Source organism: Psittacula echo (genome assembly GCF_963264785.1).
Source record: "Psittacula echo genome assembly, chromosome: 2".
Taxonomy (NCBI): Eukaryota; Metazoa; Chordata; class Aves; order Psittaciformes; family Psittacidae; genus Psittacula; species Psittacula echo.
In genome coordinates this window covers 30,591,340-30,609,075 of record NC_137737.1, presented here as the reverse complement: position 1 = coordinate 30,609,075, position 17,736 = coordinate 30,591,340, and positions in this window count along the sequence as shown.

Here is a 17,736-nt window from a genome sequence, read left to right as displayed (position 1 = left end):
GGATTGATGTGCAATATAGTGTTTGGTAAATCACTTGTAACTGCTTGCAGCAATATTTTTTTTCATTAATTCTCATACATTTGCCTGTAGTTTACATAGTCTTGTGCAGAAAGTAATCATTCAACTGCATTATCTTCCATTGCGAACACTGATCTTCAGAGTACACTCCTTCTGGTGGACATTCTTTCCCCTTAGTCTCAGACCTAGTCAGTGCTAGAAAGGTCTGACTGGCAGAATGAAACAGGCATAGTTTTGTAATACCAGTACAATTTCAATTTCCCAAAATAATTTTGTCTGTATAGTTCATGCTGATAAAATAAGATATACCACAAAGAGTATGCCATGTTTGGTCATGTAACCATCTAATTAAAGTGTTTGCTACATAAAAAATGCTGCAGAATCATAGAATCATAGAACCATAGAATAGTTAGTGTTGGAAAGGACCTTAACATCATCTAGTTCCAACCCCCCTGCCATGGGCAGGGACACCTAAACCATGCCACCCAAGGCTCTGTCCAACCTGGCCTTGAGCACAGCCAGGGATGGATCATTCTCAACTTCCCTGGACAACCCATTCCAGTGCCTCACCACCCTTGCAGTAAAGAATTTCTTCCTTATATCCAATCTAAACTTCCCCTGTTTAAGTTTTAACCCCTTACCCCTTGTCTTATCACTACAGTCCCTAATGAATAGTCCCTTTCCAGCATCCTTACAAGCCCCCTTCAGATACTGGAAGGTTGCTTCAAATCAAACTAAAAATTTTTGGTTTCAGCCTAACTTAAGAGAATTACTTTCTGCTGATCTGCTTAATATTTACCAATAATAAATACTGTGTCAAGCTAGTCTGTTAAAGGTAAGTGGAGTGGCACCTGTATTCCTTGGATGGCACATGCTGAAGACTAGCCTACCTTACAAATACGTACTTAGGCCAAACAAAGGTTAAAAAGACAAAAGATTAGTTTTATTTTCTGTTGTATAGCTTGAATTCTTCCCTGTTCAGTGTGTGACAGAATAAATCCAATTTTGTGGCTGCTAAGTCCAAGCAGTATAAATTCTGTTTTCACTTCATTTAAGCAACTCTAGTTTTACAGTGTAAGACAGTTTTAGTCCAGATTTTGCTAATATACATAGCTTTTTTGCTACTCTATGCAAAGTGTTACATATTTTTCCTCTTGTCATCTTTATAAAAGTGAAAGAAATTATTTACAATCCTCCATTATATAGAGTTTTGTTTCAGAACCTTCTGACTGGTACTTCTCTGACATCAATGGCAGTTTTGCTAAGGCAATGTAAATGTCATAAAATGTTTTGTTCTACTGCAAACACAGGCAAATAATTGACATCTGTTTTCTGTTGTCTAGCTGCCATTCTGTTTTCTGAAACAGAAGCTTCTATTTCTCATCTAATTCCTTGATGAATTCAGTCTCTAATGGGATTGAAAGATTGTTAGAAAAAAGATATAAAACATTCTGTTAAAGGAAAAATAAAAAGTTTCATGATGATTTTCATGTAATTAATTGTTCAGACTGTGCGGCGTTTCTTAAAATAATCCAAAGAAAATCTCCAGAATGTTTATCTTGACAACTGGAAAATTCTTCAGCTGAATAAGATAATTGCTTCTGGTTTTCTCTGGATATTCTTGATAGATTCTATTGGAATTCAGTTACTTTTGTCATCATCTTTACTATTTTACCAAAATACAGCATAAGTTCTGTGTTTACAGTAGGTAGATTTTTCAATTGTAACCATTATCTAGCAAGATATAAAATACTTATCAAAATATGTATTCAACTCCTTATTACTAATGCTTTAAAGAAGACAAAATAGCACGCTGACTTCAGGAATTCTTTTGGCTAAGCATATGACATTTATACTCACTAAAATCTTTCAGATTTATTGCCAGAGTGGTAATATTTATTTTTATATTGAAAAGAAGCCAAAGTGCATTTGGTCTTGTCACTACATAGCAGTGTGCATGATACTTGAGATATCAACACAAACACTGAATAAAAACATAATTTCTTTATTAAGTGAAGACATGTTGTAATTTTATCATGAACCGATACTCTTCAACTACATAAGCAAAATACATGGTAAAGGACTAAGAGGCAGGCAAGAGGATGAGATGAGATCAGCTTTTTTCTTCATACATAAGTGCTTTCTGTTTGTCATTAGATACCAAACAGCACCCAGAAAGCTAATTCCAGTTTTTATACTTATTGTTTGCCATTTAGACAAAGTCTCAAGTAGTCACTTATGTTTATGGGCACTATTTGCCTAAAGTAATACATAATCAGATACATTTTCTGCATTATTTCAGATCAGACCACATACGTACATTAACAGTGCAATATGCTCACAACACACTTCAGTAAAATTCAGATCCTACAGCCTCATAAAATGAGTTTCAAATTTCTTCACGTTGTGAAATGAAGAAGATACAGTTTTAGATAATGTGAATCTGTGCTTATTTGTAAGCAGTATCACTAAATATTTTAAGGATAAAAGTACAAAAATTAGGCAAATATTTGCTTCCAGAGCCCTGAATATACAAGATCATTTATCTGGTGTAAGATAAAACCTGTTATGTGGTCATTGTCTTTTCATGTATCATATATGTGAGACATTTTTGTCTCAGTCCTATCCTGTGGCTTGTGTGAATTACTGGGGGCTTTTTTGTTTCTAGTCCCTAGCAGATTTAGAAACAAAACCACTGCAGATCTTTATCAGATACTTTAATTTGGTCTAGGACTGATAGGGCAATGACACATAGGAAAAAAAGCACAATTACTCTCTCACGCAGAGTGCTTTGATGCTAGCAGGAAAATGTGGGGAAGTTTTGTTTTGTAGAGCCCTTATTAGCTGCACCATATATAAGACAAAATGGCAATAAATGCGTTTATGGAATTGTAAATGTGTATCATTGAAATAATGAAGTCTCACCAAAGTAATTGTCTCTCTCTCCCAAACCTTGCTGGTTTGGTTATGGTCAAGAATAGTTGGCTGAAGTTTTATTTGAACTTTACAGTTAGTTACCCAGCATCCCTGGATTTGACCTTCTTCATCAGCCTCAGTTACTATTCCTAGTTTAACTGTATGCTTACTTCTCTCATTCTATTTTATTTCCTCCTCCTTTAAAACTTCCATTACAAAATCATTATCCTCTGCGCCAAGTAAAATCTTGGTGAAATACTCTCTGTACTTCATTCGACTCTTCTAATATCAGAACATGGACTGCAGCATTTCAAACTGATCTGCTATTTCTAGAAATTTCCTATGTTTTATTATTCTAGTTAAATATTAATAAGACCAAAGAAGAAAAAGAACAAAACCTGTGTTATGAAGAACAAGTCCATTTTTATAGAATTTTTTGCACATTTAATGTCTTGCTGATTCTGTTGGACACCTGAATAGTTGGTCCTCAAAACTTTTCTACTTTTTTTTTTTCCCAACTTTGCAAGCTCATCTAATAAAAGCAATGTCTAATGACCTCTTTTTTAACCCTCATGGCTGCAGCAGCACTACCACTGTATTAGTGGTATTCACTTCTCTACTGCAATTTATTAAAGACAGGTTTTGAACTCTTATCAAAGCATAAACATATTGCTACCAATCTCTGCATCATGGAAACAGCTACACAAACAAGCATCATTAAAAAGTTCACCCTGTAGCAGAATCTTATTCTGTGTGAACACTCTGGCCAATTTATGTTTGTGCATTTTTTTATGAAGTGCAAATCATGCAAGGAAACTGTTGCTGTCCTCTGATTCAATAACTATTAAGCTTCAGTATACACTTAAAGACATACGGTGGCATAGCATTATTCAGTGAAAAGGCTGTGTATTTCAGGTTTCTTAAGTTTATTGTAGCAGAATTCTACCTAATATATTTTGAGGTGTTGTTAACTGAATTTTTACTTTGTAAACACTTTTAAGAAGGTTATTTCCATAATACAGAACCTAATACTTCTTGATTTTGTTATGTTGAAATATTTAGATGTATGCTGTAGTTTTTCTAGTATTCACATTTTCCCACTGAAAATGTTATAGCCTTACATTATCTGAAAAGATTATCTCAATACCTCTAAAATTTCCTTTTCTGAATGAATTCAATAGAACTGTCATATAGAATGCTTCTATATGTTATGTGCATGCTATGTATTATATAGCTTGCTTCTATGAGGCAAGGCATATTACACTGCCTTAGAAGTTGTTTATTCATCCACCTTCCCCCTTTCAAGATGAAGTCTATGCCATCTAAATCTCTCATAAGTCTAATAACCATATTTCTTACTGATTTGTAGGTTTATCTGTGTCATTCATATGAAAGAGTAAGTTCATCAAGATCAAGAATAGAATTTCCACAGGAAGTGTACAGATATGAAGAAATGTACCTTTAATGTTGAAACAATTCAAGGTAAAGCACTGCTTGTGATTTTGACAAATCTGGAGGGAAAAGAAGTTCTTCACTTTCACTCCCAAAATTAAAGTGAACTATTCTATTTTTAAGGTTTGTCCACTGCGTTTTGACTTATTTTATTTTTTGGCATTATTATTTCTTTATACCATTTGAAATGACTTATTTCTGTCCCCAGGTAAATTGCTTCCTTTTCTGATGTCTGTCTTTTTTGTGTAGATCAGAGTTCCAGTATGGCCATGCTCTTGAAAAGGAAGACCTGAATACACAGCTCATTTACCAAGGCAAAAGTGTTTAACTATGACCTTAAGCACATGCTGCTGCTTGTTAGTTTAACTGAAGCTACACAAACATGATACAGGGTAACTGACCTTTATTCTGTGCTCTAGGTATCTGTTTGATGATGATCTCACTTTGTCCAGGGGTTTAACAAGTGTTTACTTTATAACTCGCTGCTTACATGATCCTCTTTTCCCCAACTCTCTTCCTTCATCGTATGATACAGCTTTTTCTTAAGTCTCTGACATTTCAAGTGAGGGTCACTGTATTTATGCAGTGCCAAGAACTAGGAATAGTCTTATGTGCTGAGTGTGCTCTTCCCCATTGTTCTGCAAATTAGTCAACATGAAACCAAATAGCGATAATGTGTTGTTATGATTAAGGTTAATAAGCTACTGATTATCTCCATAGACTACAGTTCCAGACACATTATTTAAATGGATTGCTTTTTTGAACTAGTTGATAAAAGATTCAGATTTCCCCTTGTAGTGATAAAAGACATTATAAACCTTTAAAGGCATAGGGAAACATTATACAACTGAACAGTTTACTCTGTTCAATGCTTTGCAGATTTATCTTATGTGATAATAGCACAATATAGCTCCGGAAACAATTGTTAAAAAAAAGATGCTCCTCTATGTCTCTGTGACTAATCCACTTGAAAAAAACCCCAGCAGTCTTAAGCAGCCTATTGTACCTTTCTGGCGTGTGCATCAGAGCTACCCTGTGGAGAAGGACTTGGGAGTGCTGGTCGATGAGAAAATGAACATGAGCCGGCAGTGTGCGCTCGCAGCTCAGAAAGCCAACCATATCCTGGGCTGCATCAAAAGGAGCGTGACCAGCAGGTCGAAGGAGGTGATCCTGCCTCTCTACTCTGCTCTCGTGAGACCTCACTTGGAGTATTGTGTGCAGTTCTGGTGTCCTCAACATAAAAAGGACATGGAACTGTTGGAACAAGTCCAGAGGAGGGCCACGAGGACGATCAGGGGACTGGAGCAGCTCCCGTATGGAGACAGGCTGAGAAAGTTGGGGCTGTTCAGCCTGGAGGAGAGAAGGCTGCGTGGAGACCTCATAGCAGCCTTCCAGTATCTGAAGGGGGCCTACAAGGATGCTGGGGATGGACTCTTCATCAGGGACTGTAGTGACAGGACAAGGGGTAACGGGCTCAAACTTAAACAGGGGAAGTTTAGATTGGATCTAAGGAAGAAATTCTTTCCTGAGAGGGTGGTGAGGCACTGGAATGGGCTGCCCAGGGAGGTTGTGAGTGCTCCATCCTTGGCGGTGTTCAAGGCCAGGTTGGATGAGGCCTTGGGTGACATGGTTTAGTGTGAGATGTCCCTGCCCATGGCAGGGGGGTTGGAACTAGATGATCTTAAGGTCCTTTCCAACCCTAACTGTTCTATGATTCTATGATTCTATGCTGTTCAGCTTAACCTTGCTTTCTAAACTTTTTCAACATGCAAGGCCACTAGTTTTACGTAATCTGGTTTTTACCAGCAGTGATCTAAACATAAAGCAGTTTGCCTTAGTCGATGAGGAATGGGTTAGAGACGAGTTGAGCAATCTGGGCATCCATAAATCCATGGGTCCAGATGGGATGCACCCGCGGGTGCTGAGGGAACTGGCAAAAGTCATTGCTAGACCACTCTCCATCATCTTTACCAAGTCTTGGGAAATGGGAGAGGTGCCTGAGGACTGGAGGAAAGCAAATGTCACTCCAGTCTTCAAAAAGGGCAAGAAGGAGGACCCGGGTAACTATAGACCGGTCAGCCTCACCTCCATCCCTGGGAAAGTGATGGAACACCTTATCCTTGGTGCCATCTTAAGGCATATCAAGGATAAGAGGGTTATGAGGGGCAGTCAACATGGCTTTACCAAGGGGAAGTCATGCTTGACCAACCTCACAGCCTTTTATGAGGAAATAACACGGTGGATGGATGATGGCAGAGCGGTGGATGTGGTCTACGTTGACTTCTGCAAAGCATTTGACACAGTCTCCCACAGCATCCTCATAGCTAAATTGAGGAAGTGTGGTCTGGATGGCCAGGTAGTGAGGTGGACTGTGAACTGGCTGAAGGAGAGAAGCCAGAGAGTTGTAGTCTATGGGACGGAGTCTAGTTGGAGGCCTGTATCTAGTAGAGTGCCTCAAGGGTCAGTACTGGGACCACCATTATTTAATATATTCATCAATGATTTAGGTGAGGGAATTGAGTGTGCTGTCAGCAAGTTTGCTGATGACACTAAGCTGGGAGGAGTGGCTGACACGCCAGAAGGCTGTGCTGCCATCCAGCGAGACCTGGACAGGCTGGAGAGTTGGGCAGGGAGAAACTTGATGAAATATGACAAGGGAAAGTGTAGAGTCCTGCATCAGGGCAGGAACAACCCCAGGTTCCAGTATAGGTTGGGGAACGACCTGTTAGAGAGTAGTGTAGGGGAGAGGGACCTGGGGGTCCTAGTGGATGGCAGGATGACCATGAGCCAACACTGTGCCCTTGTGGCCAAGAAGGCCAATGGCATCCTGGGGTGTATTAGAAGGGGGGTGGTCAGTAGGTCGAGAGAGGTCCTCCTTCCCCTCTACTCTGCCCTGGTGAGACCGCATCTGGAATATTGTGTCCAGTTCTGGGCCCCTCAGTTCAAGAAGGACAGGGTCCTGCTAGAGAGAGTCCAGCGCAGGGCGACAAAGATGATTAAGGGAGTAGAGCATCTCCCTTATGAGGAAAGGCTGAGGGAGCTGGGTCTCTATAGTTTGGAGAAGAGGAGACTGTGGGGTGACCTTATTAGTGTATATAAATATATAAAGGGGGAGTGTCACGAGGATGGAGCCAGGCTCTTCTCAGTGGCAAACAATGATAGGACAAGGGGTAATGGGTACAAACTGGAACACAAGAGGTTCCACTTAAAGTTGAGAAGAAACTTTTTCTCAGTGAGGGTGACAGAACACTGGAACAGGCTGCCCAGGGAGGTTGTGGAGTCTCCTTCTCTGGAGACATTCAAAACCCGCCTGGACACATTGCTGTGTAACCTCATCTAGGTGTTCCTGCTCCGGCAGGGGAATTGGACTAGATGATCTTTTGAGGTCCTTTCCAATCTCTAGCATACTGTGGTACTGTGATACTGTGAATTAAATAGCTCAAGTTTTCCAGTAAAACCACAGAGTACAGACCACTTTATAAACTTTAAAACAAACATAGTAACAAACAAACATCATTTTAGTGAAGTCCTTGGCAAAACTACCAGTCTGGAAAACACTTCTTAAACTTTAAAATTAACAAGCGTTTTTTTAAAAAACACAAGCTTTAAAAAAATCCCTATATATGTTTATAGGACAAATGAATCTCAGAGCAGAGATAGAATATCTTTAAATTAGTATTTTTTTGGCTCAGTAATAGATTTACAACTTGTTTCAGATCATTTGCAATATTTTAAAATGACTAACAAGCATACCTTTTCCTTCTGTAGCTCTGGAAGAAGATAATTTCCTTCAAAATTCACAATCAAACCTAAATTTCTCCTAATGACAATCCCTTGATGCATTTTTCACTAGTTCCAGGAAAAAAACAGCACAAAAACTTTCTCCGACTTCTTAGCCAAGAGTTCTGAGTGCTACCAACTGGGTCATTACTGACAAGCTTGTATTTTTATGCTTTATCACACTAGTTGACACTCACATACCCCAAAGAAGAGCAGCTGAACATTGCGCTAAGAAAGGGCACTTGTTCTGCCAAAAAAAAAAAAAAAAGAAAAAAAAGAAAAGAAAAGAAAAGAAAAGAAAAGAAAAGAAAAGAAAAGAAAAGAAAAGAAAAGAAAAGAAAAGAAAAAAGCAAGGTGCATTGTGTAGAAGTGCTTTGACAATCAATTATTATGAATCCAGATATGACAACTCATATAAGTGTATTTAAGTTGATAACCTTTGTGCACTTAGTCCCCAGAGATCACAGTAGTGGCAGAAGGATCAAGGTCAGCGATAAAGAATTCAAAGAGATGGCGAGGACCAAATGCAATCTAGTCTAGCCCTAAGACAGAAAAACTTGCAGTGGCTTCATTAATCTAGGTAGTGTACCATGTGACAGCACATGTAACAAAGTAAGTTAATTCTCCAAATTCCTTTCTTGCATTTGTTTTGAGAAGTCCCTCTCACTTCTGTTCACCTTTTTGTTACAAAACATGGTACCTCAGTTACTAAGTTCTCAAGTTCCAATCATTGCTCTTTAAATTTCTCTTGCTTACCTTCTTCCATGAACAGCTCCACAAGACATAAATAAAAGTCATTCAAAAAACAGGAAAAAATGTAATCCTGATACTTGATTGACAAACTATAAGGTTTTTTTAAGCATAATATAAAATGCAGGTTACATGCCTGTATCAAAAGGTGTTTGAGTGAAAAAGGCATAATAAGATAATTCTCTTCTTGTGCATTTTTAAAGATGGGGTGAAAATTTTCTTTTTCCTGAGTGAAATTGGAATAAAATATTTCACTGTTAGCAGCTGAATGCAAAATTAAAATTCAAAAGCTGGTGCTACAAATATTCAATTTTGCATGTGTAAGACAGGCACTTCAGTAACAAATATGATACAATATGTGTCTCAGCATGTCTCTCCTACTTAGGCAATTTATTAAATCTATATATAACTACCTATATAGAATAATTAGCCTGACAACCCACTGTGATCACTGAAATTATCATTATTATAGCTAAGATCAAGAAATATCCTTTCTAAAATATCAATCCAAAATTCATAGGGGAAAATTAGGACTACAAAATTCACATGGTGACAAGAATTCTGGAAATTATACACCAGGTAGACACAAGCAGCTTTTTCACTCACAGTACTTTAAAATTGTATCCCACTACAATTTCACTAGATACACTGGGAGTAAAATCAGGTCTTAAAATATATCAGACAGATATAAGTAAGTGATTTATCTTTTTCATTAAGTTAATTCTCTCTTTCATTTCCTCTGAAAAAAATGTTTTCATAGAACAAATCAGAAAACTTGTTTAAAACCTCAAAAGAAAAGGGTAAAGGAGAGAGTTTGTCATCTAGAAAATAAAAAGAAACCACATTGTTTAAAAAGAGGCAAGAAGTGTGGTATTGCTCTGAGAAGATTATATATAACAAGGCATGCCATGTTGTGTGTCCTATGCTATTGTAGGGTTGGAGTACTTCACTGTGTCAGATGAGTCATGTGTGCTCTGTGCATGTGCAATACATCATGAGTCGTTAAATATACAGGCATTAACTCCAGAACTTTCTCTCAATTGCTAGGTTCTGGGATAAGAATTTAGAGAAGTGTCATTACATGCTTGTCAGGTTTCTACACTTTTTCTGATAGGCAGCCACTGTTAGTCACTGACTATTATGTTGGGACTTTGTACTACATGGCTCCCTTTGAGATCTTGATTGACTCCAGGCTGGTTTTAGGACTTCTCTTGACACAGGCTGTAGACAGTACAAATGGGACTTTGAGACACTGAGACATCACTTTTGTTTGTGTTGTCAAATTTGAAGTGTAGTTATGGTGGGAATAGAAGAGGTTCCTTCTTTGCCAGCCTTCTTTCTGTAAGGAGGGCAAAGTGAATGGAAAAAGACAAGCCTACTGCTCTGGCATGCTGGGGATATAAACTTCTAAAGTATTTCAGAGTTGCTCCCTGGAACAAAAGGGGAACAGGGAAAGGATGTCTCTGGGGAGTCATAATTCATGTTCCAGTCTGCTTATCGAATGGGGCAGCTCCTTGAAAGATTCATAGATTTTAAGGTCATTTATGATTGTCTTGCCTGGCTTGTGTGACACAAGCTGTAGAATTTCATCCCTTCAGTGTTGCTTTCCAACCCATTAGGATTATATATTATCTCAAGTATTTAATGATTTTCCAGTAATAAAAGAAATAAAAAATTAATGGCCATAAACACAGCAACTTGTCTGGTGCTACTAAAGACCAGAGAGTGCAGTGTTGCTTGTCAAGTTTTAAGTCATTTGAGAGGAAAAATAAATATCTAAAAATACTTTGAAAGCTCCTGATAGGCTTCTTTGTGTGAATTGAAGGCAGTGAAGGGAAACAAAGCAGTCTGTCCTATTATCTCTCTATCTGGGGGAACAGTATCCATTCCTCTGTCTGCGCTGGCAATGCCTTTTGCTGTGTTACCGCCACAGATGTAAGCAAAGGGGCACAGAGAAGAAGCAGAAGTGGCAGTATTATCATTGTAGAAGATGAATGTAGTGGCACTTCTAATTTATTTAGTATTCAGGATTTCAACTTTAATTAGGATTCTTTTGTCACATCATTCATCAAATGCACTTGAAAGAAATGGAAATTAACACCAAAGTTTCTGTTGCCTCAGGCAGCATGCTTTTAGTACTTCTGCTCGTTTTGGTTTATTGTTGTTCAGTTCAGTGAAATAGTTTGCTTGTGATGGTTCACTTAGCTGTAACTGAATTTCAAAAGAGGTGGAATGAATACATGCCCTTTAAAAGCTATTTTGTGAAGACCCTGTAGCTCCTAACACCTCTTTTATCGAAAAACAATTATTTTTCTCTCTCAGTTTTTCTTTTTTCTTTTTTTTTCTTTTTTCTTTTTTTGACTGACTTCTGTGTTGTATAATGTAACATGGTACACCAGCTTTCACTCTATGAAGTCATTATCTAGCTAGCTAGCAGAGGAAAACTTTGTGACTGCTGGAATGCCAATAAGTCACAGATTGCCTATTACTTATGAATTGCACTTGTGCTTAGATGAAATGATTTTGCTGAAATCATTCCTGTTTAAGGTGAAGTTCAATATACCTGCAGTACTGCTTTTTGCATGGGGAAAAGTTCCTACGATAACTATTAGTCCAGCTCCATGCCTGACACGGAGCAAAACAGCTGTGTTGATAAATGGTGCTCCTTATATTCAGAACTTCCAGCTCATATAATAGAGGTCCAGTCAGACATTTGAAAGAAAAGAATGTGAACCAATTTTACTGTCTGAGGCTACACATCATATCAGCAAGGCTACTACAGTCAGCACAAAAATCATTAGCTGGTGTCCAGAACTCATGCTTAGTTTAAAATCAAAAGGTTTGTTAAGCAAGTACTTCTGAGAGCTCTGTGACTAATGAAGCTTGGTTTGTGGTGCATGTGAAGATGAACTGAGGAGTCTAAGCAAGTGCAAATTCTGTCTGTAGGCTTTCAAGCAGTTTTGGAATTTGAAGGTTTCTTCCTTCTGGATTCTCTGGTGTCCAGTGAGATGTGCCATTTTATGTAACTTGCCCATAAGTAGCTTATCTTTCTCTCCTTCTTTTTTATGTTTTCTAGTTGCTGATTAAAAAAAAAATCAATAGTGAAGTTCAAAGAAACTGCTTCTTTTTTGTGCCGTCTTCTCATATGTACCTGAAAGTTAAATGGATGAAGAAGTAGAAACATTTCTACATATCCACTCCCACATAATTTTTAATCAGAAATGTAGCTAATACCCAATGGTAATATTTTGGGGGTATTTAAAACTTGCATTCTTATTACCAAACCTTTTCTAATTTTTTTGTAAAATATCTCTCCAGCTTTTCATTTTTGTTACAGGAGCTAGAAATTACACTTCAAAAAAGCAGACATCCTTTTAGAAGGCATTTGATGCTACAAGTTGGATGTGTACTGAAAAGTTATCGCTATCACAAGCCTACAACACAGCCAGTGCTTTGAAATTGGCGGTAGGTTTCACCTCTACAAAATGTTTGGCACACTTTTCAAGGGAGCTATAAAATGATAAATAAGAAACATTTGAGAATTACCTATAAGCTCATCTCCCTTCTGGCTGAATTAACTAAATGTTTCAACTAATATAAGTGGGAACAGGACCAAACTCTTCTCAGGTCTTTGAACACTACAAAAGAAACAAGACGCTTTACACCATCATACAAACATGAGAAACTCACATGTTTCAGGAACATTTCTTTGCACTGATTGAGTTCTGCAATATAGTAACTCTGAAGTACAGTATTTCTAAGAACTTAAAATACACATTTTAAGTATAACACAAATAATAATGGGGTTTATGTGTTTGAGTAAATTCAGCTAGTTAAGGATTGTTTCAGTAAATGGTACATTGAAACATGGTATATTGGTGAAATTATTATGGAGATCAATTTAGTCTTAAGGAAAAATACCGGCAGCAGAAACTGCAGTGGTGACTAAAAGATCTCTTTTATAATAGGACATCATGAACACAGACTTTGTGAATGCCTAAAGCCAGTTCTGAGTATAAATAACCTGTAGCTCTGAGAATATTATCTATGCCTTGTACTTCAGAGCTGTCAGTCAGTATTTTTGATCATTAGCCATCTGTGATTATTCTAATTTTTGCCAGCAGGAGAAGGAACTCTTTTCCACCAGGGAGCTCTGTTATTACAATATAATTTATATGTAAAGAGCTCATTTCATTAGATGAAAAAAAAGCCCCAACTTTTTACATAAGATTTTTTTTTTTTTCTTTTTAGTTTGAAAGAAACTTTTAGCATTAAAATATTTGTTTTCCATTTCTTTTTATATTGATATCCTTGGCATGGCCCATGTAGAAGTAATTAACATCTTACTGGTGAGTTAACAATAATTCTGTGTCTTGAGCTCAGTTTTCATTTAACATCCAGTGTGGAAGATTTAGAAACTGAATCAATTATGGACCTGAAGTATTTAACTAGAGAAATTACTACTTTTCAGTTCCACTTGAAATTACTACATTTTAAACCCTAACTGTACCTTTACCATATGCTAGTTAAGAATCCTTACAGGGTCATTTTAGATTTGCCTCCCATCAGTCTGTTGAACAAATGACTTTATAATGATCTTTTTTTGTACTAGGATTGACTTGCTGAAATGAAAATGTTGCATCTCCCTGATTTACTAAAATGAAACTGCCCAATATTATAGTATAAAGCTCTATTTTGATTGGCATTGTAAATACTGACATTATAAATTAAATTGGGTCATAAAAATACTAGCAAAAAATAAATTAGCTTATAAATTTTACTTAGCTAATTCTGACTTTTTTTTTCCCCAAAACTATCCCTGTTTGTTAATGGTGTTGGGTGCCTGTTGCCACTATTTTTGGCCTCAGGTCTTGGAGGTCTTAAATTTGAAAGTATTCAGGTGAACTTAAAAAAAAATCCACACCAGTATGGCTGTCTACACACAATGACAGTGTTTAATATACTCAAAAGGCAATGGAGTTCTGTGTATACCAAAAATAGTTCTTATGCTTTTATATGTGTATACAGAAGTCTTCTGTTTCATGCACCATAATTGTGGTACAGATAATGTCTGTATTTTTAGCTCTTCTCTCACAGATCTGCAAGAAGCCTGTTCTAAAAGCAACGAAAATTGACTACTGCGGCTGAATTGCCTTTTCTTGGTATAACTAAGCTTTTGAGGCTGTAATTACATTATGTTCTCAAAGTAACTTACATTATGTATTTGACTTCTGAATTTGAATCAGTTCCATGATTTAACATATAAGGTCAGATAAATAGTCACTGTCAGTTGTATACATTCTTCAGCATTTACAGAGCATTCTGTTTTACCCTCTCTGATCACACGATTTTATGACATACAGATATGCTGCACATAACAGCTCTTCCAACATCTTTAATCAATAGAATGAGGTGAATTTTAGTAAGGAGTATGAGAATTAGTTATAAAAGCTCTCTAACTAAAAGAAAAATACTCATATTGTGAGGACATACAATTTTTCTCTAGAGTTATAAGGCAAAAAACAAGCAGGAAAAAGATGGATTTAAAGAGAAAGAAAATTTTAATGTAATAATTGCTTGTACTAGCAATTACAGTTGGACTTAGTATTAAAATCTTGCATTCCCAGATACCTTGGATTTGCACACATCACACCTTACTATTGTATCACCTGAGTCTTTGTAAAGAGATCTCTAAGCAATAGTAGTCATGGAAAGGATTTCTTTCCCCCCTCCTCACACTTTTTTTTTGATAACTACTGAGGGATATGCTTTTTAGCATTTCAGTGTTTTGCAATACAAGGTTCTCCCTTCATTTCATAAACATGTAGTAACTTACACTATTCATACAACTCAGCAAGAATAAATATGTAAGGCAAAAGACCTGTCTTCAGAATATGATGTCCACACTACAAATAATGGAGTGGGATGGAGTTAATTCAGGTTAGTTCTTGTCCAGTTCCATGAGGTGACAGCTCTCCTGGAGCAGCATCTCTGAGCCAAATTTTTGTTCAGAAGGAGCCAAATCCATTATGTAACTCATAGATGGGACATTTACTTCATAACTGCAGGGGTAATATAAAACACTAATGCAGACACAGCTGCAACTCCCCTGAGATGTCTGCTTCTCTGTCATATTCACTGAAATTGGCCAGCGACTATATTAATAGAAGGTCATGCACACTTACATCCATCATAAATATATAAGCCACCTTCTTCCTAATAACCAGCCTAAAAAAATTACAGTTAAACTGTTTAAAGAATATAACACTCCATAAGCACCTCTAAATCTATGATAAGTTACAACAAAGTAACAGAAGAACTGATCAGAACAAGGTTTTTTAAATTTTTGACAAAATTGCCTTCACAAACTATCTTAGTTCTGTTAAACAAAAATATCCTTGGGACAAGCTGAAAGTAATTCACTTTTTACCTCTTTATTGCTAAATTTGATTTGATTTGATTGAATCTATATTTATCCTCCTGTGGCTCCTGGAGCACTCACGAACTTCCATAATTCCAGTCTATCAGGGAAAATCTGCAAGTAAAAAAACCTCACTTTTATCAGCAGGTATTCAACGAATGGCAGGTGGCAAATAAAGCACTTAGTGAATTGTTTAATTGCATTTCTCTCCCATCTCCCAGAACTTGAGAAAGTTTTAGAATGCTGGAGAAGAGCAAGATGGATTTATTTGCTGCTTTCATTTTGCTTCAAGACTGCTTACTTTTCAAAAAGACTTGTTGATATAATTTCACTGACTTTCATATATAGATGATATTTAAATTAGTACAAAAAAGGGGATATCATAGCATAGCAGAGGTATATATTTCAAAAACATGAAAGCAACGAGCTAAATTTGCTGTAACTACTCAAGAATATAAAGAAGCTCTTAACCTGAGTGAGGTGACATGGAATGCAAAATAAAATCCCTTTTTAAATAGAAATTAAGGTTAGCAGGTGTGACTGTAGTTATGTTCTATGCTATTGGTTCATTTCATAGAATTACCTTAATACAGTTCTATTAGAAAATAATTGACTGGAAATTTCAGTCTTCAGCTCAAAAACATTTTTCACTTACACTGTTGTTCTTACTATTTTTCATTGTTTCATACAACAAAGAGGGCACATAGGATAATGCATACCCTGTATTAATGAGTATTTGAGGTTGGGCTACAGACTCTTGAACAGAGCAAACATTCCTCAGTGAATGAAGCTGCTGAAGTTTCCTACATATAATCCCTGTCTATGGCTGCAGCAATTTAAAAAAACTACTTAATTTTGAGATAATCATGCTTAATTTCTTCTTTTCAAGGCTAGATTTGGTAAATTTAGCCTGTGAAGTATCAACTGTATTTATGGGAACACATGAAGGAATTTTTCATGTGTAGCTATGGCAAGAAGCTTTACCGTGTGATAATCTCAGACTGCTAAATACCTCTATAAAGCCATAGTTAGTTAGTCTGGAGATATGAGCAGATGGAGGATCAAAATGTTAATTATGTGCTGGTTTTATTTGATCTTCTTTGCAAAATGAGGTGAGTGATACCTACTTGTTCCTAAGAAAATCATGCGAAGCCTTAGGCAGAAGATTAATTGTGATAAAGGATAACTAAAGGAAAATATATGAATAAAAAGATCAATTAAAAAAAGTTGAAACTAAAACCTGACTACTCTTTGTTGTTCAGAATTCACATGGAGACAGTGTCTGTGGCTTGCTTCGTTTTTTAACTGTCCAATGTTACCCAGCATGAATTTCTGCAACATGCAGTTGGCATTACATGCCTTTTGAGAGATTCATTACCAAACAAAACAAAACTTGATCTAAGAATACTCTTTTTCTAAGACCAGGAGTGAACCAACTTTTCAGAACCAGGCCAACTCTTCCAGTTAGTCCCTTCAACTTGGAGATTTTCTGTGAAGAATGGTTTTGGTTCTATTCTTCTATATTTTTTCCTTCCTCCACTCTGTCGTTCATCCTGGCATTTTAGCAATTCTCCATGTCTCTTAGTATATTGAACATGTAGCCATGCTATGCTTATTATCAGAAGAAGTAGCACATTTGAGGTTTTCTGAAGTTATGTTAATATTTTATGAAATTATCTGATATCTGACTGTTACATTTTATCTGCTTGAGACTTTCAAAGGAAATAAAAATGCCTAGAAATATGCTTTTGCTACAACTTAGCTTGTCCACCCAATGTTCATTTTCTTCATATGTGTGTGTTACCTGTCAGGTACCTGAGAAAGACCTGGGATTCCACAGCCCACTGAAAGACCACAAGAGAGAATTTCTTCGAGAAGCTAGATGCAGTCCTCTTGCTCAGGTTCTGAGAGAGGTGAATGGTGTGTGAAGAGATGAGGACTAATATGCTTTACTTTCCATTTTCAATTAAAGGTATTAAACCACTGAAGGTGAAAGGATGTGTTTCAAATGCTAACCTAGGACTCAGAAGAGTTCAACATCCTGCTGTGTTACAGACTTCTTGAGCAAGTAATCTGATGTTTCATTTCCCCATCTTTGAAAAATACATCTATTCACTTATATTCTCTGGATTTTGTTCAGGTGAATATTAACACCCATAAGAGGATTACATTTAAGATGTACATATGCAAGCAGTTCTCACAATGTCCTTGTATTTAATACCTTTAGTTAGAGAATATAGCTTATATTCAAGTCTGAGTTTACTTTATTTACTGTATTGCACATTTTGCTCAACTAAGAATGAAAAAATGAGTTATTACTCTGAAACTTAACAAGATACTTTTATTCCTACTTTATGATGAAGTAGGAAGATTAGTTCCAAGGCCAGTAGAAACCAAAT